The sequence below is a fragment of the Odocoileus virginianus genome, chromosome 12 (assembly GCF_023699985.2).
Source record: "Odocoileus virginianus isolate 20LAN1187 ecotype Illinois chromosome 12, Ovbor_1.2, whole genome shotgun sequence".
In the NCBI taxonomy this organism is placed as follows: domain Eukaryota; kingdom Metazoa; phylum Chordata; class Mammalia; order Artiodactyla; family Cervidae; genus Odocoileus; species Odocoileus virginianus.
Genome location: NC_069685.1, coordinates 47,055,622 through 47,082,958, shown reverse-complemented (window position 1 = coordinate 47,082,958; position 27,337 = coordinate 47,055,622). Strand labels below are relative to the sequence as shown.

Here is a 27,337-nt window from a genome sequence, read left to right as displayed (position 1 = left end):
CACTTGTCACATGAAGAAGCTGAAGCTCAGGAAGTTAGATGACTTCCTCAAGGAACAGGAAGCCATGAAGTCAGGACTTGAACCCAGGTCATTCCATTCCATGCTCAAAGAGGCCACATCTTGAGATGACATGGCAGAAATATCTATCAGAGGAGAATGGATAAATAATGGATAAATAAATAGCTAAATATTTATATAGAGAAATACTCTGCAAGTATGGAAATGAATTCATGCTATAATTGTTGAATAAATCTCTAAAATCTAAGGCTAAGGGGAAAATTTTTGCCAGCTCAGACTTACAGTGGGATACAGTTTTAAAAACATGCAATGCATTTCTGTTTGTTGTATATAAATACATTCATATGTAGTCTGTGCATAAAATATGTGTGCGTGTGCACGTTAGTCACTCAGTCGTGTCTGACTCTTTGCGACTCCATGAACTGTAGCCTGCCAGGCTCCCCTGTTCATGGGATTCTCCAGGCAAGAATACTGGAGAGGGTTGCCATTTCCTTCTCCAGAGGTGCATAAAATAAGCATGAACATAAGAAGCACCAGCATCAACCGAAGTGGGTTGAAGGCAGGCAGGGAACTTGTTTTATTTGTCAGTCTGGTTGGTGGGAGTTACGGGTGTATTGTGTTCATTTTTTGTGTGTGGGCTTCCCTGGTAGCTCAGATGGTAAATAATCTGCTTGCAGTGCAGGAGACTTGGGTTTGGTCCCTGAGTTGGGAAGATCCCTTGGAGAAGAGAATGGTAACCTACTCCAGTATTCTTGCCTGGAGAATCCCATGGACAGAGGAGCCTGGCAGGCTACAGTCCATAGGGTCATAAAGATTCAGACATGACTGAAGGACTAAGACTAACTTATTATTCTTCGTACTCTTTTAGGTGTTGGAAATATTTCATAATTATCCTTTTGCTAATATTTTATATAAAAATTCAGACATATAACAAAGTTGAAGGAAATTTATAGTAAGACTCTACATGCCAACCACTTAGATTATGCCATTACTATTTTACTGTTTTTGCTTTGTCATGTATTGGTACATCTGTCAATCCCTCTATCCATCCATGAATTCATCTTATTATTTGATGTATTGAAGAGAGCAAACTGCAAATATTTATTCACATTCCTCTAAATAGTTCAGTGAGTGCCTCATTGGCTAGAATTCAATGTTCATGTGATTTTGACTGGGGTTGCATTGCATCTATAGGTTGATTTATGGAGAACTGCCATCTTAACAATATTGAACCTTTTGATACATGACCATGATATATTTCCCCATTTATTTACCATCTTTAATTTTCTTCAGAAATACTTCATAATTTTTAGTGTACAGGTCTTATACATCTTTGGTAACTTTATCCTTTAATCTTTTATTTTTAATAGTATTATAAATGGAGTGTTGATTTTATTTTCATTTTGACATTTTTTTATTACTAGTCTGTACAGATACAATTAACTTTTATGTATTGAACTTGTATTCTGCAACCTTGCCAAATCACTTATTTGTGTTTTTATCCTTAAAATATGTCTCCTGTAGACAGCATATAATTGTGTCTTGTATTTTTATTTATTTTGATGATCTCAGCCTTTTAAATAGAGAGGATATTCTGTTAATATTTAATGTGATAACTGATGTGGTTAGATTTGAGAATCACCATTTTATTATTTGTTTCTATTTGCTTCTCTTATTGTTCCTCTGTTTTTCTTTTTCTGTCTGTTTGGGGGATATTTGAATATTTATTTTAATGAATTCTAGTTTGACTTTTCTATAGGGTAAACTCACTTGCATTATACTTTTAGTGATAACTTCAGGGATTGCGATATATACATAACTTTTCACAGTCTACTTTAAGTTCATGTATCATTTCCCACAAAATATAAGGGCTTCTCTGGTGGCTCAGTAAAGAATCTGCCTGCAGTGCTGGAGGTCTGGGTTCAATAACTGAGTCAGGAAGATCCCCTGGAGAAGAAAATGGCTACCCCCTCCAACATTCTTGCCTGAAGAATTCCATGGAGAGAGGAGCTTGGCGAGCTACAGTTCATGGGATCACAAAGAGTTGGACATGACTGAGTGATTAACACACCACACACACACCATTTCCCATAAAATATAGATAGATAGTAGGTTCATTTAACCACCTGTGCCCTTAAAAGCTAAAGTTATTTTAGATAATTACATAGAAATATGTTAAAAACTCTAGAAGACAATATTATAATTTTTGCCCTAAATAATTTTGTGTATTATAAAAAATTGAGGAAAAAGCAAAAAATAAAATAGCCTTTTACACTTATCCAGATGTTTACTATGTCTGATGCTCTTCATTCCCTTCTGGGGGTCAAAGTCTTTATTGGTACCACTTCTATTCAGTATATAGAACTTCTCTTGGAAGTTTTTTGTAGTGCAAACCTTCCAGCAATGAACTCCTTTTATCGGAAAATGTCTGTATCTCATCCTCATTCTCAGAGAGTATTTTTGCTATTTATGGAACTCTGGTTTAGCAGATTTATTTTTTTCCTTCAGCACTTTAAAAGCATTTCACTCTTTTTTTGTCCTTCTTAGTTGGGAGCGAGAAGACAGGCATGCATGGCATTGTTCGGCTGTAGGGCATGTGTGGTTTTCCTTTTGCTTGTTGTCTCTGCCTTTCAACTGACAGTCTGTTGAAGCTCAGCTGACACAGTGTGTTGAAGCATGAGCTTCTCATGCTTGCCTTGTCTTGGGTTTGTTTTGTTCTTGAGTTTGTGCATTTGTGTCTTTCATCCACATTGAGAACTTTTCAGCTTTAATTATTGAAATGATTTTTTTCTTTCTCATTCTTTTACTCCTCTGCACATCTTATGGGCTATAATTTAGATCACTTGCTATTGTCTAAACAGTTGCTTGAGGCTCTATTAATTTTTTTTTTTCTGTCTTTACTGTCTTTATTCTTGTTCTTTTCACATTGGGTAACGTCCCTTGACCTGTCTTCAAGTTCACTGAATGTTTCCTTTGTCTTTTCTATTTGGCTATTAAATTTATCTAGTGAAATGTTATTTTCAGATATTGTAATTGGATGTTTGGATGGAGAGGTGGAAAGGGCAGTTAGAAATGTGAGTCTGAAAATCAAAATAGATGTCTCTTCTGGAGATGGAAATTTAAGTCTCTGGGCAGTCATATCATAATAATTGAAGCCTTGGGGAAAATGAGATTTTCTCAGTGAAAGTGCTGAGAAGAAAAGAGGGCTGGTGACTGAGTCCTGAAGGACCCAACATTTGATAAATAACAGAGGAGAATCTTCAGAAGAGCAGCCAGAGAAACAGCAGAGAAAATGCGAGAATGTGACATTACACAAGCCAAGAGAAGAGACAGAAAACAAGAGTCGATAGGGTGAATGCTGCTGAGAAATCAGGCGAGGAAATGAAAATCACCCTTTGCATTTTGTATCTGGAAGTCATTCGTGACTTTAACAAGATGATTAATTGACTCCTAGGGATAAAAGCTAGATTGAAGGGACTTGGGGGTGTGATGCATATTAGTTAGAGATTCAAAGGGTATCTACATGTGGCAGAAACCTCAAAGAACACTGACCTCACCAAGACAGGAATAGATCCAGGGAAAGGCAAGAAATTCCACAGGTAGGTATCTGGTGAATCAAGGATATCAGAGCATCAAGGATTGTATGAATCCCTTGGCCCTTCCCTCATTATCACAGGATGATTGCTACATGGTGGCCATCACATCTGCATTCCATGCAGAAGGAAGGAAGGGAAGAGAGAGGGGCAAAAATATCATGTGCACCTGAGTCTACCCCACTTTAGGGATCTCTCCCAGAAGCATCAATCAACACCTTTTGATTAATGTTCAATGGCCAAACTGTTCTCATGCTCAAATCTGTCCATAGTGAGTAGGGAATTGTAGGTGTTTAACTGGACATACTGCCAGTCTCCTCACCTCAAATCAGAGTTTTCTTGATGAGGAAGAAATGGAAGATGGATACTGGGTTAGCAACTAGCAGCATCTGTCAGCTATGATTTGATGAATGTAGGGGACCTGGGGTATCAGGAGAATTCTTTTCCCTAAAGCTAAAGAAGCCTGTATGTGTTTAAATGTTGAAACAAAGCTCAAAGTCCTGGTGGTTTAATTTCCCAGGGCCTGAAAGAACTTCCTGTGTATCTTGTAGGTTTCTGAGACACAATTGGGTGTCCTTCTTACCTTTACCACTCATTTATTTGAATTTTTTTTTTCTAAAAATATTTATTTATTTATTTATTTATTTGGCTGTGCTGGGTCTTAGTTGTATCATGCAGGATCTTTAGTTGTGGCATGTGGGATCTACTTCCCTGAGCAGGGATCAAACTTGGGGCCCTAGCTCCTCCCATTCCACCCCACACTGGGAGCGCAGAGTCTCAGCCACTGGACCACCAAGGAAGTCTCCTACCACTCATTTTAGGGTGGCTGAGAATTTTATTTTAAAAATAAGTATTTGTGTGCACAGTTTGTCTGATCCATGTGATTTGTTAATGTGAAGCTGGTTCAGTTTGCTCTTTCATTGTTTTGTAGTTGCCTGCCAATGACTTGGACAGTAAATAATTATAGAGAGATTCAAACAGGAGGTACTAAAGAGAGATGCAAACTGCACTCTATGATCCTTTCATGCTGTTTGGTGGAGTATTGTTTGGTGCCAGCTTCATCAGATTCCCAATAAAAGTGTAGTGTACTGTTCATTTCTCTGTTGCTTCAGTAAAAAAGTTAAAAGATAGTCTCTACTTCTGTTATGGTAAGACTGACTACCATTCGCTGTCATTTAGATACATTTCATAAAGCCAGGATGGAGAAAGATAATGAATTATGTAATGGTATGACCTGTAATCCACAATTTTAAGGTTAAATGGATGTTTAATTGCATTTCTTCCTACCTGAGTGATCTAAATCCACAAAACTTTTTGCAGGAAGTTCACCAGCCACTCCTGCAACTTCTTGGAGTATTTTATTCACACTTCTGATCGAGCCTTGATCCCAGAACATCGCAATTAACTGAATTTGTGTCAGTGTCTATGCTTATGCACTTCTGTGGTCGGGGACTGCTGATTTGGCAGTCTGTTTCTGGCAAGGACCGGCAGCCTGTTAAAGCTCATGAAATCTCCCTTGAGTTGAATTAAATTTGAAATTCAGAATAAGAAAACTTGCCACTTACCTCCAGGGTCCCAAGTAATGATTTTTCTTCACTGACGACAATGCAGTTGCACCTGCTACTTCATAAATCCATGGGCAGTTTCCCTATAAATGGGAAATCAAACATCCTTCCCAGGATGCTTACCCTGGTGGGTTTAGCCAAAGGAGCTTTCTGCCTGCCCTTGGGGTTGGGATGTCAGGATCAATGTTCAGCGATGTTATTTCAGAAGGAAAAAATAGAAATAAAGATGCCCTTTTTGCATCGGTGAGGATCACAGTTGTAGATACTTTATACGCAGTACGTGAAATCCTGATTGGGTTAAATGGCAGGTGAAAAGTAAAATGGTACCTGTCCTGTTACAGATTTGCAACGATCTTGATTGTGACCTGAGGAAGCAGGAAAGACTATGAGGAGAGTGGACGGAGTGTTGATAAAGACCTGGTCCTCTTCTGTCTGCTCATCTCCCACCACGTTTCAACTGCTCATACCTTCTCTTGGTTCCCAGAAACCACCATGTCTACTTCCAGTTCAGAGAATTTTTAAAAATAAAGTTAACCATTTAAATCTTTTAATATCTCTTTTTATTTATTTATTCTAGCAGTGACATGTGCGATCTTCGTTCCCTAAGCAGGGATTGAACCCCAGCCCCCTGCATTGGGAGCATGAAATCTTAACCACTGGACCACTAGGGAAGTCCCAGGGCATTTTCTTTGTTCTCTATGCCTGGAATGTTTCCCCATGGTGAACAGGGCTGGCCCCTCCCCACCTTCTTATCTCGAATATCCCTTTTAAAAATGTGTTTATTTTTTGGTCTCACCTCGGCATCTTAGTTCCCCGAGCAGGGTTGGAATCCATGCCCCTGCAGTGGAATCCCAGATTCTTAATCACTGGACCATTTGGGAAGTCCCAACCATGCTCCTTTTCTCCAGCTTCTTTTCTTCCTCGTGCTTATCATGCCATGAAATAAGCCAAACTTAATTGTGCACTCATTTCTTGTCTGTTTCTCCCACACTGGCATGTTGGCTTCTTGTAGGACATGTGCCTGGCTTGTAGCTGGGCCTCAGTAAATGGGGAACAAACACACTTTAACATCCCAGATACAGCAGTTAGCTTATGAGGGTGGATACCTGTTACAGACCTGATTGTGTCCCCACCAAATTCATGCTGAAGTCTTAACCACTACCCCCATCTGATTGTATTTAGAGATAGAGTCTTCCAAGAGGTGAGGTGAGGTCATTAGCACAGACCCTAATCTGATAAGACTGGTGTCTTTATGAGAGGAGGAGGTGAGGACACCAGATATACATACAGGAAGAAGCCATGTGAGGACACAGAGAAGCTGGCCACTGACAAGAGGAGAGGTCTCTGAATAAATCATCCCAGGTGGCATCTAGATCTCAGACTTTGAAATATCTAGATTTCCCGGAACTCTGAAAAATAAATCTCTGTTGCTTAAGCCCCCTAGTCTGATACTTGATTACGGTGCCCCTCGAAAACGGTTCAGTGCGCTACCATCTGTGTTCTCATTTGCTCATTCGTGTCTGACTCTTTGCGACCCCATGGACTATAGCCTGCCAGGCTCCTCTGTCCATGGAATTTTCCAGGCAAGAATACTGGAGAGGGTTGCCATTTTCTACTCTGGGGATCTTCCCGACCGACCGAGGTATCAAACCCTCGTCTCTTGCATCTCCTGCTTCGGCAGGCAGATTCTTTACCACTGCACCACCTGGGAAGCCCCTAGTGCTCTACAATGGAAAACAAATAACTTTTAATACAATTAGCTGGAGATTCAGAAGTTTCTCACAGTCTCTGATTCTCGTTCTCTCCCTCATGACATTTGTGTTTTCCATTCTGTTTCATGATCATTTTGAGATCTTCAAGACCACAAATTTCTATCTTCCGGTTGGATTGATTTATTGAGGCCACTGCTTGATCCCCCAGGATCTTGCTGTGAACCGTGGGTGTGAAGAACATTGTTAGGGCAAAAGAAAAGGTCTTAGCGAGACCTTCTTATTCCCCAATGTCCTCTCCCTGGAGCCTCATCTTTCTTAGATCAGAGATGATGTTTCCATCTAAATTCTCCTGGGACACAGGAAATTCTTCAGGATTCTACAGGATTCTCATGAGAATTTGCAGAGAGGTGAAGCTCTCAGCTCACTCACAAACACATTTCTTTCCTCATGTCGATGTAGAAGGTGGCTGGTTATAACCAGTAAATTAGTCCCTTGAGTCCTAGATGTTTCCTGCCAGGGCTCAACTTGAAATAGGGAAACACGTGGACGGAGACCTCCTTTGGGGTTTCTCCGGGGTTTCAGCCAAGCCTTTCTAATGCCTCTTCCATTCCAGAACCCCCTTTTCCCCATGCTGCTCTCTTTCTGGCATGTCAGGGTGTCTTTACTCCTGCTTGGCAGTTGTGTGTGTTGGTCCATTTGTCTCCCTCTGGGCTCATTGGCTAATTGCAATTATGTGCTGTTCAAGAAAATGGAGAGCAAAAAAGAGACCATTTGTGGCTCAAGTGAGAAATGAGAAAGAGTGGCTATTTCCAACTGCCTACAGAAAAAAAAAATCCTTCCGTTTTGGTGGTTTTGTGTTGCATGTCGAGAGTTAAATTTCATTTTGTAGCAGGACTGGATTGCACAGCTGAACTCCATAAGATCAGATATAACATTTCCATCACTGAGCAGGTTAATAAAATCCCTAATAGGATTTGCTGACCATAAGAACGGCAGACCAGGCGGCAGAAAGGTTTTATTTATTTGCCATCTGTATGTAAATTTTGCTATTATGGAAATTGTGTCAGAAATTGGACTGCAACTGGATAGCACACAATGTGCTGTAATATTTGAGCTAAGATACACAAAAAAGGCCACCTCTGTGTGGGTATGCGCGTATGAATAATCCAGCTCATTGTTGCTTTCTCTAAGAAACTCAGTCTCAGACTCTGAATCTAATCTATGATCACTATGGACGGGTTTATTTAAATATGCAACAGTCACTCAAAGACTAGGAGATGGGGTTTTCACAGGAGGAGTACCTTGCCTTGCCTTATTATTCAATCTCAGAATCCAGTGCCAATCCTTCTTTTTATGACTCCCCAGGTGACTATAAAGAGACCATTTCACTGCTAGAGGACGAGTATTTTTGGAGTTAATTATAGCTAGTCAAGGAAGAAAGGAACACCTCTTTGCTTTTATCCTGAAAGAAACTCAACTGACATAAAGCAATTAAATTGGTACTCAGGAATGTGGATGTCAGCTCTGTTACATAATCAGTGACCTGGGGTGGGTGAGCAGGCAGTGGCTGCCTTTAAGGTGCATACATCACGTTCTGTCACACCTGGTTTCAGAGTCTGACTGGCCAGTGCCTCTTGTTCCTATAGTAACATTGGAGTTCGGAGAAAGTGGTTAGAATCTCTGGTTAGACTCACACATGAATTCACTCGCCTTCCATGGTCCCCTGAGTTCTTAATTTTGTTGTTTCACTTTCTCCAAAGTGACCAGGTTTTGGAATGACTTTTCCCTTTAAACTCCTCTTGGATACACCTAAAATCAGTCTGCATCTTATACTTTGGGAACCGCAAATGCAGGGGAAAAATTATTTCAGGCTACCCCCTGAGATGAGTGTAGATTTTCAAGTACCAAACATAGGTGCTTGGTGGCATTAAGTTTGGGCTCTCGTGGTGACTCAGTGGTAAAGAATCTACCGGCCAATGCAGGATATGCGCGAGACGTGGGTTCTATTCCTTGATCTGGAAGATCCCCTGGAGGAGGAAATGGCAACCCATTCCAGTATTCTTGCCTGGAAAGTCCTATGGAGGGGAGCCTGATGGGCTATAGTCCGTAGGGTCGCAAAGAATCAGACATGACTGAGTGACTGAGCACAATGTTGAGTTGACCCGGTGAGAGTGGATTCCTTCTGCATCATGTTTCTATCGTGATTCAGTCAAGGAGAGAGTCTCTGTTTGATGCCCCAGAGTCCCTTGCATCTCTGACCACTTGCTCATCTCCTTTGTGGCTGACTTTGATTTTGTTTTGAACAGTGCGAGCTCACAGCCCAGGTTGGGAGCCTTCAGTAAGCAGCAGTGGCTGGCTAGAATTCAATAATGTTGTTTTTATTGTATTTATTTTAGAGATTTCTTCTCTTTATGGAAAGTGATACTGTTTTTTTCCATTTAAGTGCTGATACATTGCTTCTTTCCCAGATAAATTTGTATAAAGGCAGTGAGAAGTTTTAAAAGAAAATGTTAAGTAAGAATTAACACAGATGGTACTTTAGCAAGAGAGTGTGGCATACTGTGGGGATGCCTGCAGACTGGAGAAGTTGGTTGATAACTTGTTTTTTTGGGAGTAACTGGGATGTAACTGAGTTTAACCAATAAATTTGTCTCTTGGGTTCTATATGTTTCCTGCCAGGGTTCAGTTTGAATAGGGAAACACGTGGGAGGAGATCTCCTCTGGGGCTTCTTGGGGGGTTTCAGCCAAGCCTTTGTAATGCCTTTCCCATTTCAGACGCCCCTGGCTTCAGAAGTTGGCTCTGAGGTGGACATTTACACTCCCCTCACTTGGCAACTCTTCAGCAGTGGCCAGCTGACGGGAACATGGGCTATTTACACTCTTCCTATCCCAGCTGTCTCCCTTCTAAAACGGCAGGATGATACCACTTCTTATAGGCCGTGTGATGAGTCTGGAGGGAGTCACCTACAGGGGCGAATTGCCCAGGTTGAGGGAGGTGTTCTAAGAGGGTGAATCTATCCCTTGCCCCTTCTGAGGGCTGAGACTGATCTGGGATGTCCACCACAGAGCAGGGAAGCTGAGCGGTCCACACAGAGAAATTAGGATCACTTGGCACAGGCCCCAGGGAGCTGAACTGATGCCTGTAGTCACACCTATGCTTAAAATGTAGGTGTCAAAATCATCTGAAAGCAGAATTTATGTAAAGTGCCTTTCTGCTGGGAGAGGGGAGAATAAGACTGAGTGACCAGCTTTTTAAGTCATCAGGAAATCTGTCTCTTGAAATTTCTCCCAGTGTGCTCTGGGGACCACTGGCAACAGAATGCCTTGGAGGAGGCTGCTAAAATCTGATCCCTGGGCCGCATCCAGACCCTCTGTGTGAGAATTCCTACAGGTGGTCAAAGTGCTGCTGCCCACAAAATCTGATCTGCTGTCTGTGGCTCAGCTGGGAAGCACCTGTGCAGGTGTGTAGGTGGGATGTGATGGTTGTCCTTCTAGAGGGCATGCCTACTTCAGACTGATGGGCGCACCCCTGAGGGTACAAAATAAAGAGAGTTCTCAGAGGTGGGCTGACTCAGGAGGGGGCTTACCCTGGAGACCAGGAGGCAACTGAAACAAAGGGAGAGCCCCAGAGGAAGCCCAGGTCATAGGGCAAGAGAATTTAGGAGGTAGATTTGAGTTTGGGAGGAAGCAGAGGTGACATAGAGTTTGGGTAGGGAGATCATACCTAAGAAGGCCTTGAGAACCGAGCAAGGAGTAAGGTCACTCCTCAGGTGTATCCATGCCTTAGTTTCCCCTTCTATAAATTGAGGATAACACCTACTTCACAAGACTACTGTGAGGAATAAATTAATATACAAAAATAGCTTGAAACAGGGTCTGACACATAGCTCTAATGATTATTTTTTCCTTGTTATAATTTTTTTTTCCACTTATGTAGGCCCTAGTAGATCTCAGGGGACATCATGAATGTGCTTAAAGGATCCTCACTGACTTGGATAGACCCCTTAGAGATGTAGAAGGGATACTTTTCTCTAATGAGCATCTCTTCTGCTCATGCCTGCAGTCCTAGCTCCTCGCTTTGGGTTCTGACTAACAACCATTCATTAAGCACCTTCTAAGCTGGTGTTTTAGAAGTTACCAAGAGATCCTCGATGGGGTGCTCACCCACAAAGATCTCAAAATTCTTTGGGGGATGAAATGCACACATACAAACTGACAAAGCTGGATGTGATGGGTGTTTCAGGGATGTTTTGAAATGTAGGTAGTGAGTGATTCTGGAAAAGGAGGTGTCACTTAATCTTGGCTGTTACAGTTTGGGTAAATGAGAGTTATGAGGAGAAGAGGGGGAATGGTATTCTTGATCCAGTACAGATGACAACACTGAGTACGGAGTGGTGGGTAGCCCAGTTGGGAGCGACGTTGCTGTTGTGATCAGGAGACTGATGAGATTTATACTGTGATTAAGCAGGATATGAAAGGTGGATGGACTGCAAGGAGATCAGATCAGTCCATCCTAAAGGAAATCATGAATATTCATTGGAAGGACTATACTAAAGCTGAAGCTCCAACACTCTGGCCACCTGATGTGAAGAGCTGATTCACTGGAAAAGACCATGGTGCTAGGAAAGACTGAAGGCAGGAAGAGAAGGGGGCAACAGAGGATGAGATAGTTATATAGTATCGCCGACTCAATGGACATGAATTTGAGCAAACTCTGGGAGCTAGTGGATGACAGAGGAGCCTGGCATGCTGCAGTCCATGGGGTCACAGAGAGTTGGACACAACTTAGGGACTGAACAACATCAGAACATAAGGGTAGCTCCCTTCTTTCAGCTTTCACTCATTTCAGGAAGCCATGTGGTATCGTGGAGAAGTGTGGACTAATAAGCAAGGAAGACCGGTTCAAATCCTTGTTTAGAAGAAATGCAACCCTTGATCTTAGCTCATTTGGGGTTTTTGAATTCCAACATGATGGGATTTGTGTTGTTTCAAGCCACTAACTTTATGGCAGTTTATTACAGCAGCAACTGGAAACTGTTACAGTGCCTTAGCCAGTTAGTTAGGAGAGAGGTGGTAGGAACTTCTCTGGTGGTCCAGTGGTTAAGACTCTGTGTTTCCAATGCAGGGGACTCAGGTTCAATCCCTGGTTGGAGAACTAGATCCCAAATGCTGCAACTAAAGATCCTGTGTGCCACAACTGAGACCTGGTGTAGCCAAATAAATTTAAAGAAAAGAGGAGGAGATGGCACATGGCTTTGTGAGTGAGCAGAGTCCATTATGAAAGGGGGGATGAATTGGTCACCATGTGAAGGAAAAGCTCAACAGATGACTTTCCATTGTGAATGAAGCAAACACACTCCCTAGGTGAAGCCATACTGAGAGAAACATGTGTAATTTGGGGTTTTGAGTGACGAGGGTTTTCCAGGTCACAATATCATATAAAAGACAGAAGTTCTGCGTGCCTGTTTTGTTCCTTAATTTTTTTTTTTTTTCCTGATTGAGGATTTATCTTCCACTTGTAAAGAAGCACTTGCCAGGAAACAGAAAAAAATGAAGCTGAAGATAGGTGGATAGGTGTGTTTGTTGCCTAGGGCAGCCACAGCCAAATCACTGCAAACTTGGTGGCTTAAACTAGTAGCAGGAATGTCTTCTGTCTCAGTTCTCAGGGCCGGAAGGCTGAAGTCAAGGTGTGTGCGGGGTGGTTCCTTCCGGATAGCCAGGGGAGAGTCTGTTTCAGGCCTCTGCCAGCTTTTGGTGGTAGCAGGCGATGCTAGGCGCTCCTTAGCTCGTGGCTACACAGGTTCAGTCTCTGCCTCTGTCTTCACGTGGTCTTCCCTTCTGCAGACTGTCTGGGTCTTCTCCTTTTGTGTCTCTGATGAGAACACGTGTCTTTGGGTTTAGGGCCTGACTTCATCCAGGATGATGTCGTCTCGAGATCCTCACCAAATTACTTTATCCAGATAAGGTCACGTGCAAAACTTCTGTGGGTATGCATCTTTGGGGAGCCAGCCTTCCACTCACAACAGTGGGTGGGGAACTCAGCCTGTCTTTCCAGGCACCAAAGGGATCAGTGGGTTAATCCCCCAGCCTGGCTCTTGCCCTCAGATCCAGTCTTGGATCTTCCTTTTCTCTGCCTGTATCACAGAGGGCTGACCCTGCGGGTCCCAGCTTCCCTTCAGCTGCCTGCAGCCAGTTGGGGGGGGGGCTGGCTGAAGACTGGAGGGCCGAGGGGAAGGAGTAGCTGGGGTATTCCACCGCCGTCCTCTCTGCCCTGGGCAGCTATGGGTCTTTGGCAGCAGCTGCACTTCTGATTGACGAGCCCTCTGTGATTTTATCATCTTCAAGTGACTTCTCTTGGCTCTGGGGCCATGACTTCTTCCTTCCGTCCTTCTAGCCTAGGGGACTAGCAGCTTCCTATTGCACTAATCTTTTTCTAATATTTTTCATTTTATATTGGAGTATCATTCAGTTAAGTTTCTTAGTCGTGTCCAATTCTTTGCGACCCCATGGACTGTAGCATTGCCAGGCTTCCCCATACATCACCAACTCTTGGAGCTTGCTCAAACTCATGCCCATTGAGTTGGTGATACCATCTAACTGTCTCATCCTCTGCTGTCCCCTTCTTCTGCCTTCAATCTTTACCAGCATCAGGGTCTTTTCCAATGAGTCAGTTCTTCACATTAGGTAGACTGAGTATTGGAGCTTCAGCTTTAGCATCAGTCCTTACAATGAATATTCAGGACTGATTCCCTTTAAGCTGGACTGGTTTGATCCCCTTGCAGTCCAAGGCACTCTCAAGAGTCTTCTCCAACACCACAGTTTAAAAGCATCAATTCTTTCGTGCCCAGCTTTCTTTATAGTCCAACTCTCACATCCATACATGACTACTGGAAAAACCATAGCTTTTGACTAGATGGACTTTTGTGAGCAAAGTAATGTCTCTGCTTTTTAATGTGCTGTCTAAGTTGGTCATAGCTTTTCTTCCAAGGAGCTAGTGTCTTTTAATTTCATGGCTGCACTCACCATCTGCAGTGATTTTGGAGCCCAAGGAAATAATCTCTCACTGTTTCTATTATCTCCCCATCTATTTGCCGTGAAGTGATGGGACCGGATGCCATGATCTTAGTTTTTTGAATGTTGAGTTTTAAGCCAACTTTTTCACTCTCCTCTTTCACTTTCATCAGGAGGTTCTGATTAACAATGTTGTGTCAGTTTCAAGTATGCAGTAAAGTGTATTTTTTTCAAATTCTTTTACCCATTTAGGTTATTACAGAGAATTGAGTAGAGTTTCCTGTTCTAGACAGTAGATCCTTGTTGGTTATCTATTTTATTTATTTAAAAAAAGTTTTTATTGGAGTATAGTTGATTTACCATGTCATGTTAATGTAAGGTGTGCAGCAGAGTGAATCAGTTACACATATACATATATCCACTCTTTTTACTTTTAGGCCATTCGCGGAGTACTCAGTGGAGTTCTCTGTGCTACACAGTAGGTTCTTACTAGTTATCTATTTTATTTATAGTAGGTGGGCTGCCGTCTATGGGGTCACACAGAGTCGGACACGACTGAAGCGACTTAGCAGCAGCAGCAGCAGTGTGTATATGGGCTTCCCTGGTAGCTCATTGGTAAAAGAATCCACCTGGAATGCAGGAGACATGGATTTGATCTCTGGGTCAAGCAGATCCTCTGGAGAAGTGAATGGGAACCCACTCCAGCATTCTTGCCTGGGAAATCCCATGGACAGAGGAGCTGGAGGCGTATAGTCCATGGGGCTGTGAGAGTCAGACACAACTTAGCGACTTGACCACCACCACCACCAGTGTGTATGGAGCAGTTTGTACATGCCAGTCCCAAACCTGTGCTAATCTTGATTGAAGTTCTCAGATACATGTAAGGGAGTCACACCTTCCCTGAATTAAACTCCCTCTGCTTTTATGTACGTGTGTGTCGTATGTATGTAAGTCTTTGTTTCACTTGTTTAGTCTCCTATTCTTGCTTGTGTGGCATTAAAGAAACACTTCTCCTTCCTACAAAAGAACTATTACATAGAAAGTCATTTATAGCTAAGGTCCTGATTCTAGAGGCTAAAGAGTTACCGTAGTTCACCCTTCCATTGGTTCTATTTCCAAACTATAGTCTGAAATTGTCCACTTCTTTTCATCTCAAATTCCACCACCCCCATGCATACCACCATCCCCTCTGACGTGGAGAGTATTGCACTATCCTGTCCTAACCGGCCTCCCAGTCTCCTCTCTTGCCCCACACATCTCTTTTCCCCATAGCAACCAGAGTTGCCTCCAACACGTGCCAGTCATCTGCACCTCCTGCTCTGATGGCTTTGCACTGCACTGAGAATAAGCAGGCGGACCTGCAGGGCCTCATGTGATACGATGTGGCTCGTGTCCAGATGTCTGTGTCCATCCTCCCTCCCACCTGCATTTCCTCTGTTCTAAATGCTGTGGTCTCCTGACAAGATTATTATTGGCTCAAGAGATATGGAGAGAGGGACTTCCCTGGCAGTCCAGTGGTTAAGACTTTGTCTTTCAATACAGGAAGTGTGGGTTTGATCCCTGGTCAGGAGCTAAGATCCCTCATGCCTTGCAGCCAAAAAAACCAAAACATAAAACAGAAATAATATTGTAGCAAATTCAATAAAGACTTTTAAAAAAATGGCCCACATAAAAACTGTTAAAAAAGAGAGAGATACAGAGAGAGAAAGGGAGGCACTGATTTTATGTGTCAGCCTGGCTGCTAAGCACAGGGTGTGTCCCAAACCAAAGTCAGCCTCAGCTCTGTCCCAGCTCAGGGCAGTCATAGGTGGATCTGATAGGGCAATAGGGGTTTATAATTCAACAACTTACAACCTACTGCAAGTCCAAGGCCTACCCGCCTTCCGTGAAGAACACTGCATAGTGTGTGAGTGAGCATGTAGGTCCTGAGCAGATCCTGAGACAAGGAATTAGAGCCCAGGTGGGTCACTTCTGGGAGGTGATGGCAGACCCTGGAAATGTGACGCGGGGACACTGGAGCAGTGAAGGAGGAAGGGGTGATAAAGATGCCCTGAGGGGCCCCTGGGGACTTCATCCATCCTTGGAACTGTGCAGAAGTTGCCTCAGCATTGTCCCCCTGGAAGATGGGGTGGCTGGAGCATTTATCTTCTGACTTCCATCCCAGCTGGTTGAATATTCCCCAGGGTAGGTAACTGGGAGAAAACATCAAGAACAAGCTGGTGAAGCTTGTTCACTGGCAGGGGTACATGGAGCTGTCCACCACGGCTGTGCTGAAATTGGGTGGGCTGAGGGGCAGGGTTGAGGAGGGATGCTTCACACGTGTCTGCTCTGTTTGCATGTGCATACATGTATATGTGTGCATGTACATGTGTGTGTGTGCGTATGCATGTGTGAGTGTTCTCATGCATAGTTCACACAGGCATTGGGTTGGGCACAGTGGTGGGTTCCTCCTGCTGGCTGGTCCCCAGATGGTGTGTGTGTATCTCCTGTGGAGGGAGATTCTCTCTGGATGCCCGTGGGAAGCTCAGTTACTACGGATCACAGGTACCTGTTGGATGTTTGGTGCCAGCAGAAGTGGATGCTTGGGGTGGGGTCTGGTAATTCTGGTCAAATGGTCTCTGTAGTAGCCCTGCCAGCTCTCTGCCCTGGATCTGGGCCCATTTCTGGATTTGGACCTCCAGCCTTCTCCTTTGTTCTATGAGATGCCCAGTCTTGCTCCTATAAATCTCTTTCTCATAAGCTGGCCAGATGGGGTTTCTGTTGCATGCAAACCAAGAACTCTACTTGCTTCTTTCCTTGAGTATTTGACTTTTTAGGTTAGTGTTTTATAGCACACATAAATAATTTTCATTGTACCCCCAGTATCTTTAGATTCTTAAAACAGAGACAAAGGTAGGATAGGTTTAATCTGTTCTTCAAAAGCAAATGTAGTTTTTCAGTGCAGTTAAGTATCTTTATTTTTCTAGTTAATATCATCCCTGTGTTCTCAGTTGCTTAGTTGTGTCTGACTCTTTGCAACCCCATGGACTGTAGTCCTCTGTCCATGGGATTTTTCAGGCAAGAATACTGGAGTGGGTTGCCATTTCCTACTCAAAGGGATCAATCATCCTGACCCAGGAATCGAACCTGAGTCTCTTGCATTTCCTGCATTGGCAGGTGGGTTCTTTTACAACTGCACCACCAGGGAAGCCTCTAGTTGGGGTACATCTCAGTTGTTTTAATGACTTTATGATTAAGAAACTGAGAGTCAGAAAAGTGAAGTGATCTGAGTAAGGACCTAAGAGCCAGGAACAGAACTCAGATGTCCAACTACTGGGTGTCTTTTCTCTCAGCCATCCATTGTCATAGTTTATTATTAATAAGAAGATGGCAAGAATGCACCTTCTTCATCCTCTTACACCAAATGTCCTGTTAAAAATTATCATTCAATATCTTGGGATCATCTCTCGGAATGAAAAAGATAAAACCAAGTGATCTCAAGTAGGTTTTATCTTTTTCGTTCCAAGAGATTGTCCCAGGATATTGGATAGTAATTCTTAGCAAGACATTTGGTGAAAGAGGATGAAGAAGGTGCATTCTTGCTGCCTTCTTAATGACCCATGACACTGAATGGCAGAGAGAAAAGACAGCCAGCAGTTGGGCATCTGAGTTCTGGTCCTGGCTCTTTAGGTCCTTACTCAGATCACTTCACTTCTCTGACCCTCAGTTTCTTAATCATGAAGCCGTTAGAGTGGCTTAGATGTTGTTCCCCTACATGGGTGGTTAAGATGGCTGTAATCAGATGCCCAGAAATTCCATTAAGCCCAATTTGATAATATTGTTTTTGAAATGTGTTTCAGATTTTTCTAGCTCAGTCTAAATTTGTGGAAGCTGTGGGTGTTTTGCTCTTGAAAAATCTGTTTTCTTTGCCTTATCTTTGCTTGAAAATCCTTTCTGTTTGTGGCTTCCCATTCTCAGCTGTTCGCTAGTGGTAGAGACAGGAGGAGACATAGACAGGTGAAGGCAGGAGTCTGTGTGTTCCCCAGTGGAGTGCTTTGACAACTGAAGATAAACTCAGTTCCTTCTGAGCAGCTTGATTCCTCCTCCAGATATATTTCCTTCTTTCATCTGAGCTGTTGAGCAAACCCACCCTGAAGTGAAATTCTCAGATTCCTCTGCTCTCATCTCAGCGGAATTGAGCCAGACAGGGGGACCGCCTCTTGTGGTGGAAAATGGCTCTTTGATCTGCAGCTCGGAGACGCCTGGGTACAGCTGCAGCGTGACCATGCAGGGTGTGAGGCTGCCTGTGAGAGCTGGTCCGTGTCATCCCTGGAACTGGTGTTTCCCAGGATTCAGTTTTCCCATACTTACCCACCACCCCGAACTCTTTTTCCCTTAACTATTGTCATTTCAATTAATACCTATTGGGGGGAGGAAATAAATTTATCTCTAAAGAAAATATTATTTTGCTCCCTTAAGGCAGAAGATCAATCTCGTGAGTTTCCGGCTTTATTCTATTTTTCTAGTTCACATTAAACTAGACATGTAGCTATGGCAGGAATGGGTTTATCACATAAACCCATCACCTCAGGAATCCTGACCAAAGAGACTGGGCAGTTGCATTGTCTTTTCCCCATCTGATGTCATTGTTTCTTTCACTGTGTGTGTGTGTGTGTGTGTGTGATGCTCAGTTGCCCAGTTGTGTCCGATTCTTTGCAACCCCGTGGACTGTAGCCTGCCAGGCTCCTCTGTCCATGGGGTTTTTCAGGCAAGAATACTGCAGTGGGTTGCCATTTCCTACTCCAGGGGATCTTCTCTACCCAGGGATCTAACCCAAGTCTCTCACATTACCCCCTTTGGCAGGTGAATTCTTTACCACTGTGCCTGCCACCTGTGAAGCCCTGCATGACAGCAGTACTGATGTTCAGTTCTTTAAATCAGCTCATGTTTTTATTAAATTGACCTAAAACAGGAGCTTTATATCTCTTCTATAATGGAAAAACCAGTATCTTTTGCTATAAAAAGAAGGCAGCTGTAATAGTAATTATGCATGAAAGCCAGTGTTGTAACATTCAAGCTAGAAGGTGGCAGGCTCTAAAATGCCTCGATTTGGGGGGTCATTAGTTTTCTTTGTTTAAAGGGGAAGATTTGCAAGTGTCAGAAGAGGTTAAAGACATTAAAACACTCAACTGGAACTTTCCACCAATTTAATCAAAATGGTTGATAAAGATTAGAAACTCCTTTCTTTCAACTTAGTATCAAGTCCTTGTCGTATCACCTAAAATATTCTTATGTGCTCTCTCATGTAGAGGTGTTTGCCCCACATCCTAAAAGCACTGTTAAAAATAAACATTATTTTTTAATACTGAATTTCAGCCATTAAAGCTGTATGAGGTGTAAGAATTCTGTAATAAAATTTGGTGACATGAAAGCTTGGTCTTTATCTCTGTTCTTTCCTGACAACATTTGATGGGACAAAAAACTGTGTGTGGGCATCCCTCGTGGCTCAGTGGTGAAGAATCTGCCTGCCAGTGCAGGAGATACAGGTTCGATCCCTGATCCCGGAAGATCCCTCATGCTGCCGAGCAACTGAGCCTGTGAGCCACAACTACTGAGCCTGTGCCCTGGAGCCCAGGAGTTGCAACTCCTGCAAGGCCACGCCCCAGAGCCTGTGCTCCTTAAAGAGAGAAGCCACCACAATGAGAAGTCTGCTCACAGCAGCTAGACTGTAGCCCCCGCTCGCTGTAGTTAGATAAAAGCCCCCGCAGCAGTAAAGACTCAGCACAACCAGAATAAAATAGTAAATAAATAAAATTAAAAAAAAAAAAAGAAATTGAGCTTGAAGCCACCAATTAAGCCCTCCCCTTTGTCACTTAAAAAAAATAAAACTGTCTGTGGCCTCTTGAGAGCTGAAAGTCCAAGGGTGGAGGGGACCTGGTCCCCAGCTCTTTGCTTTCCTTCTCTGGACTCTCAAGAGAGGCCACGCTCTCCCGCCCGCCCCGAGCCCCTTGTTTCCCATTCTGCCAAGGGGCTTGGCAGCTGGAGGCTGCGCGGTGGATCCTTAAGATGGTGGTGGTCAATGCCCCTTGCACTTTCTGTCCAGAAGGAGCCTTTTTAGTAATGGGACAGAATGTTCTAGGGCACATGAGAGCAAATGCTGTTAAAATTTGTGTTCAACAAGACCTGATGTAACTCTCAGGCTATAGTTTCCCAGGGAAAAATGCTTCTATTGTTGTGACTTTCCTGTACTTTAGAGTAGGTTTGGCAACTAAAGGAAATATGAGCAATTTATTTATTTATATTTTACCTTACTTTTATGAGCAATTTATTTAAACAAGGTTCCAACGAATCCTAACGTCTTTTTAAAAAACTTTTTGTTTTAAATTGGAATATAGCTGATTAACAATGCTGTGATGTTTCAGGTGGACAGCAAAGGGACTCAGCCATACATATATATGTATGAATGCCAAGGTCTTAATAGTATATTTTTCATGTTACCCATGGGAGGCAGATCACTGTCACATATTATTTCTCTTGTGTGAAATTCATTCATTCATTATTTTTAAAATTTTATTTATTTATTTGGTTGCTCTGGGTCTTATTTGCAGCATGCAGGATTTAGTTCCCTGACCAGTGGTCAAACCCAGGACCCCTGCATTGGGAGCTCGGTGTCTTAGCCAGTGGACAACAAGGGAAGTCCCTCATTCATTTATTAATTCAACAGATATTTGAGTGCTTTCCATTTGCCCGGTACTGATATTGCACTGACTCTATAGTAACGGGGGATGTAGTTCTCTGACTTGTGAAGCTGTATCCTCATAGGGGTGGCCCAGGTAAATTCTTGGTGTTCTGGTGTTTATGGTGCTCCTATTTTCTGAGCCAAGCCAAGTACTGGAGTACTTGAGGATTTTGAATGGAGCCAAGTCCAGATGGACCCATGGGGGAAGGGAGGGAAGGTCAGCTGGCTGGTGAGGAGAAAGAATGTCTGGCCAAGAATGGTCTGGACATGGCTCAGCACTGGAGCTCTTGATATCTTCTGAATCAGGGAGTAGTGTATTAAAAGTGATTTTGTAACACTGCCGGCTAATGAAAAAATGCCCATCACAAGAGCAAATTAGTAGATTCTGCTTGCTTCTGCCTGTTTGTTCTTAATGCTTTGTTGCCTTTTGTTCTCTACTTACTGACCTGTTTGTTGCTGTTTGAAATGCCTGTGGGCACTCGGCAAGGTACATCAGTAAGTGAAGAGGCTGAATTGAGTGAGACAGGCATAAAGAAAGAGCGCTGGGAGAGTTGAGAGGGCACAGGCAGTGAGTGCCAGGCTCCAAGTTGGGGATAATCTTGGCTTTAAGAGGAGCACCAAAGGGGAGAGTTTTCCTAGGTCTAGTGCTATCTGATTGAGTTTTTGCTTTTGCAGAGATGAGAACAATTCCCCAGATGAATGTACCTTGGAAATGCAGTTTTGGTGTCATACCAAGCAGTGTCATGATTTAGCTAGTATCACATGGAGAACTGTTATCCAAGTTTGAGATAAATCTCCAGCTGTGACCTGGGACTTCTTCTGTTGTATGCCTCTGGATGTGTAGTATTTTTTTTAAAATTATAGTTGATTTATAATGTGTTAATTTCAGGTGTACAGCAAAGCAATTCATATATATGCAATATATATATACACATATTATATTATTTTTCAGATTCCTTTCCATTGCAGATTATTACAAAATATTGAGTACCATTCTTTGTGTTATATAGTAAGCCCTTGTTGGTTATCTATTTTTTATACAGTAGTATGTATCTTTTAATCCCAAATTCCTAATTTATCCCCCTTCCCTTTCCTTTTTGGTAACTATAAGTTTGTTTTCAATGTCTATTAATTTATTTCTGTTTTGTAAATAAGTTCATCTGTATCATGTTTTAGATTCCACATATAAGTGATATCATATGACATTTGTGTTTCTCTGACTTCCTTCACTTAGTATGATAATCTCTAGGTCTATCCATATTGCTGCAAATGGCTGACTTCCTTCCCTTAGTATGATAATCTCTAGGTCTATCCATATTGCTGCAAATGGCAAAATTTCATTTTTCTTTATGGCTGAGTAATACTCCATTGTATAGGTGTACCACATCTTCTTTATCTCTTCATCTGTTGATGGACACTTAGGTTGCTTCCATGTAAAATCTGGCTATTGTAAATAGTGCTGCTATGAACATTGGGGTGCATATTATCTTTTTGAATTAGAGTGCTCTCTGGATATATGCCCAGGAGTGGTATTGCTGGATTATATGGTGGTTCTATTTTTAGTTTTTTAAGGAACGTCCATACTGTTCTCCATAGTGGCCGTGCCATTTTACATTCCCACCAACAGTGTAGGAGGGTCCCCTTTTCTCTACATCATGGATATGTAATATTTATAATCCATCTCTGAAGGATATTTCTGAAGAGATGACAGAGTTAAGGAGCCTGTGAGATAGAGGAGACTTTGCCTAAGACAGTTCTGAACATCCTCGGCTGTGTTATCCATGAGTTTGAATACCCCAGAAAGAAATCTGGTCTCTTTACGGTACTTGCTTTTCCCCTTCAGGGTACATTCGTGGTCCCTGGCACAGAAAGTTTCATTTTTGAAAGGAAGATTAAGAAATATGGTTGCTTCTCACTTTCCAAGTCTCTGTAACGTAGCTCCTTTTACAAACACAGCTAGAAATATAGGAGCCTAGAAGACAGGGACCCAGCTGGGTTCTCCGATTGTTCATTCACTAAAGAACAGATGTGTCTCTGGTCTGTGTGCAGAGGACAGAATTGGCCCTGGCAGGACGCCAAGCAGAACAGTGTCACCTGGAGTTTTGTCCCCCTGGTCTTTGATGCTCACATAGTTACTGCTGTAGGTAACTGATGTGTTACCCTGCTTCCTTTGCGTCTATAGGATCTGAACTAATGGATCACTTTTTGTCACAGCAGGATTAAAACAGGGACTTGACTGCAAAATATAGTGCATGTGTTTGTGTGTGTATGTGTGGGTGTATGTGTCTGACGCCTTGTCAGTGTGGTCTTGGCCTTGGGAGACTGTGTTCCCGAACTGAGTAAATGCAGAAACATTGTCCTGGGGTGGAGAGAAAGCAAAAACTCCTCTGGGAATGCTTCCCACAAAGCAGCCTCGGGGCTGCAGATCCATTGCATTTCAGTGGACACCAAGTTGTTACATACTGGGCAAAATTACACAGATGGAAGGTCTTGTTACTGGAGGTCTCCTTTGCAGAGTTGGAGACAGAGGTTCCTCACCGGTATCCCCTTAGGTTGGGGCAAGTGAGTTAGTCACTTGTTCACTGTAGTATCTACCTGCCCAGCTACTCACCTTCAAACCTGTCTGGTCCCTGAGGGCAGTTGTGTTTACAACCATGGGTCAGAGTAGTTGGGACAGGGGCAGCCTTCTGGAAGATTCCTAGCTCCAAGGCTGGCAGAGAAGTAGCTGAGCCACTCCTCTATCCCAACTCCCACCTCTGACCCAAGGAGCGATGGGAGCTGCCGTGATGGATATCTCAGGGACAGCAGGCGAAGGACAGAGGTTCTCATAGCCCTCTGTTCCCTCCCATCTTTGTCCATATACAGAATCCCACTCCTCCTCCATCCCTGGAGGGAAGGAGAAAATCGCAGGCAAGACTACTTTCAGTTATTTTTTAATTAATTAATTTTTCATAGATTTGGATGCACTAGGTCTTAGTTGCAGCACGTGGTGGAGTCTAGTTCCCTGACCAGGGATCAGACCTGAGCACCTTGCATTGGAAAAGTGGAATCTTAGCCACTGGACCACCAGGGAGGTCCTTCAGTTTTATATTTTAAATCAGCCTGGCTACACAGAGAATCAAAGTTAATTTGAGTTTTAGAAAGTAAAGAAAATAGTGACTTCATGGACTGATTTCATACCCATTATGGGTCTTCCCTTCCATCCACGGACTGGTGGGGATTGGAATGAAGTGGAATAAGATTTCCACCTTACCCTGAGGCTAATGGTTATCTCATGGGGACAGTTAAACTGTTAATGGTTAGAAGGCACACAGAATGAGTGATTCATACTTGTTTGCTATAAGCCAGGTACTTATAGGCATTGTACTGTGGGTGTAAATACATTCATGCATTTCATATTCAAGGCTGCCTTCCAAGTGGACACTTTATCCCCATTTTACAGACAGGAAACGGGTCTGAAGAGGCTAAAATAATTAGTGTTAAGTTACATAGATAGAAAGTGTCAACACTTGACTTTGAACCCGGGCACTGGAGTCTGGAGGTATGCTCTCAACTCCTCTGTGGCACTGCTTTTCCCGTCAGTTTCCATCTGGATTAAAGGGACCCTGGGGGAGATTTGGACCACTTCACCTGACAAACAGCCCTGAAGATGCAGAGCCAGCAGGGGCGAGTCTGGCTGGCCTCCTTGCAGGAGGAGCTGTGTGGGCTGGGACCCGTGACCACAGGGGTGTGGCCTTAGTTCTGTGTCTGCCCACTTGTGTGATTGTGGGCGTGTGACTTGTTCTCTGTAGCAGTTTCGCAGATTTTCATGAGGAACAAATGAGATAACGCGTGAAAGCCCTCAGCAGGCGTTCGGGGAGGGTAACCGAAAATGAGGCGCTGTCTCAGCTGCTACTGTAAGTGACGGGCGAGAGTGGGGTCACCCCTGGTCTCGAGGCCTTGGAATCCATGCCAGCTTCCCTGCCCCTCAGCCAGCCTCGGTGGCCAAAGTTGCTCCAGAGGCGCCAGCATGAAGTTTGACTAGAGAGGTTTCATAATCAGTAGCCGTCTGAGCATCTTGGCTTCCTTGGTGGCTCAGACAGTAGAGACTCTGCTTACAACGCAGGAGACCTCGGTTCAGTTCTTGGGTTGAGAAGATCCCCTGGAGAAGGGAATGGCAACCCACTCCATTATGCTTGCCTGGAGAATCCCATGGACAGAGGAGCCTGGTGGGCTACAGTCCATGGGGTTGCAAAGTGTTGGACACGAGTAACACTTTCACTTAGCATCAGAGAGGTGGCAGGCACAGGTCTCTTTCGGGCGCGCCTGCCTTAGGTTTAGAAGCAAAAGTGGCTTGGCCTGGACATCACTGCCTTGTTTCTTCCTGGGTTGGATGAAGCCCGTCACTCCAATTGCAGGGACTGGCTGCACTTCACTGTGTGATTGGTGAATTCGACAAGTGCAGCACTGAGTACCTGACATGCATGCGAAGCAGCTTAGGAAGTGGGGGGTGTGATCAAAATAAGCCTGATGTGGTCTCTGCTGGGGTGAGTCTGAGTCTGAAGACCATGATGTATATAGAAACTTACAGATAATTATTTAGTATTAGCTGTGATAAGTGCTAGGAAGGGAAAAGTCAAGGCACAATAAAAGAAAAAAGGAATCCTGTCCTGTGTACCTGTGAAGGCTTCCCAGAGGAGGTGTCAGTTGAGAACTGAAGGATGGAAAGGAATGAACTGGATTGTTGGAGGTGGGGGATGGTGTGAGGAAAAAATTCAATCATCAGGAAGAGTTTTGCAAAGGCCTGAAGCATTTGGGGTTCAGATGAGAAGCAGCTGGTAACCCAAAGAGAATTTCATGGGGGCTTTGACTAAGTGGGGATAGGGCCAAGGCAGTAACTGGCCCAAGAACAGGAAAGGAATCGCAAGAACCTGGTGAGAGTGGAGGCTGGGGGACAGGGCGGGACCAGAGGAGCCAGGCTCACAGGGCGGAAAACTCAGCCACCATCAACCAGTGGGAAGAAGCCAGGGTACTAATACCCCAACTTCTCTCCTCTCATCATCCAATCTGCTGTGCCTTCTATTGGTTGAACCCAGCCAGAAGCCAGAGGGAGGACAACAGGGCCTCTAGAGATGCTGTGCACAGCCATCAGCCTCTATCAGTACTGGACAAGAAGAGAAGGCTAGCAAAACGGTCTGTGGGAGAAACAGAGACCAGTGAGTATAGCCATATGTGGGGAAAATCTGTGTCTTCTGAGGGCAGAGCCAGAATCCTAAAAAGAGAAAATTGCACCTGCTAATTGCTTAAAATTTAATCCTCCCATGACATGTATAAGATGGTTACTATGCTCCTATTTTGCAGATGAAAAAACTGAGTCTCAGTCAGGTTAGGTGTTCACAGAGTAGAAAAAAGGAAGAGCCAGGATTTGAATCCAGACAGTCTGGTTCTAGGGTCTGTGCTTTTAGCCACAAAGCTAATAGCCTATCCACTGCCTCCTTTGGGCAATTTGATGATCTCTCAATCATGGTTGAGATATTCAGGGTCTTGTGGGGTTTTGGACTTTTTATAATAATGTTGGTAGCCAGTGAAGAGTTTTAGGCTTGGCATTTTGATGGCTTGGGATTTGGAGAGATCATCCTGCTTGCTCTGTGACTTCTAGCAGTGGTTGTAGAGTGCTTACCATGGTGAGGACGATGGCAGGGGACTTGCTAATGGACCGGACATGAGAGCCCGTTATAGAAAGAAGGGTGTCAAGGTTGATCCCTGGGCTTCTGGCTTGAGCAATTTGACGTATGCTGGTTGCTATGAGCTGAATTTTCACGTCCCCCTGCCTCCCCACTCTGCACGGATGTGTGGGATTCCCATATTCCCACACATTCCCATGTGTGATGGTATTTGGAGATGGGATCTTTGGGAGGCACTTAGTTCACGAGGTTGGAGTGGAGCTCGCAGATGAGATTAGTGCCCGTACAAGAAGAGACACGAGAGCTTTCTTCACCCCTCTGTTCCCTCCCGTGAGAGGACACAGCCAGAAGGCAGCCATCTGCCAGCCAGGAAGAGTGCTGCCATCTCCAGACCAGGAAGAGCTCTCAGGAGCTGAATCTGCCAGCACCTCGACCTTGGACTTCCTAGACTCCAAAACTGTGAGAAATAAATTTCTGTTGTTTAAGCCACCCTGGTCTTCTCTCAAAGGGGGCAAGAGGAATGAGGCAGCTTTTATTTTTATTTTTGGCTGAGTTGATCATGAGTTCAGTTTTGGATGCACTGAGTTTGATTTCCTTTGAGACTTCTAAGAGGTGATTTCAGGTGATCACTTGGAACTTGGAAAGTTCTGTTTGTAAACAATTACTTTGTGGATCATTATACTCTAGATGGTAGATGAAGTTGGGAAATAGATGTGTATGTATATATGTGTATGTGTATTTATTTCTCAGGAGCTGTAAATACCAAGTTACCGAAAATTAATTACAAGTCTTCATGGAGATGAAATATCCAGTGTGCTAGGTTGATCCCTTGATTGTGTCCAGGTTGGAGACAAAAAATTCATAGTGGCTCACAAAATGCTTTAAATTATTACAATGAAATGATTCTTTACTAGGCATTTGAAGATTTTTATCATCAGACATTCTAAAAAAATAGCAGGCTTGACAGAAAGTGGGTTTAATTCCATAAAAGGTCAGGTTATTTTTGAGTTATGAATTGAATTTTATACCTTAAGTTTGTTTATTAATATTTATTCTG

General features: G+C 43.5%; 1 protein-coding gene and 1 non-coding gene across 9 annotated transcripts in view; both read left to right on the top strand.

Annotated features, from left to right (window-relative positions):
* Positions 1-27,337, top strand: part of LOC110131117 (transmembrane protein 132B) — a 378,266-nt gene that overhangs the window by 169,353 nt on the left and 181,576 nt on the right. The gene's annotated exons all lie outside the window — the stretch shown is intronic.
* Positions 11,971-12,043, top strand: TRNAG-UCC (transfer RNA glycine (anticodon UCC)). The gene has a single exon. It is a non-coding gene; the product is annotated as a tRNA-Gly (tRNA).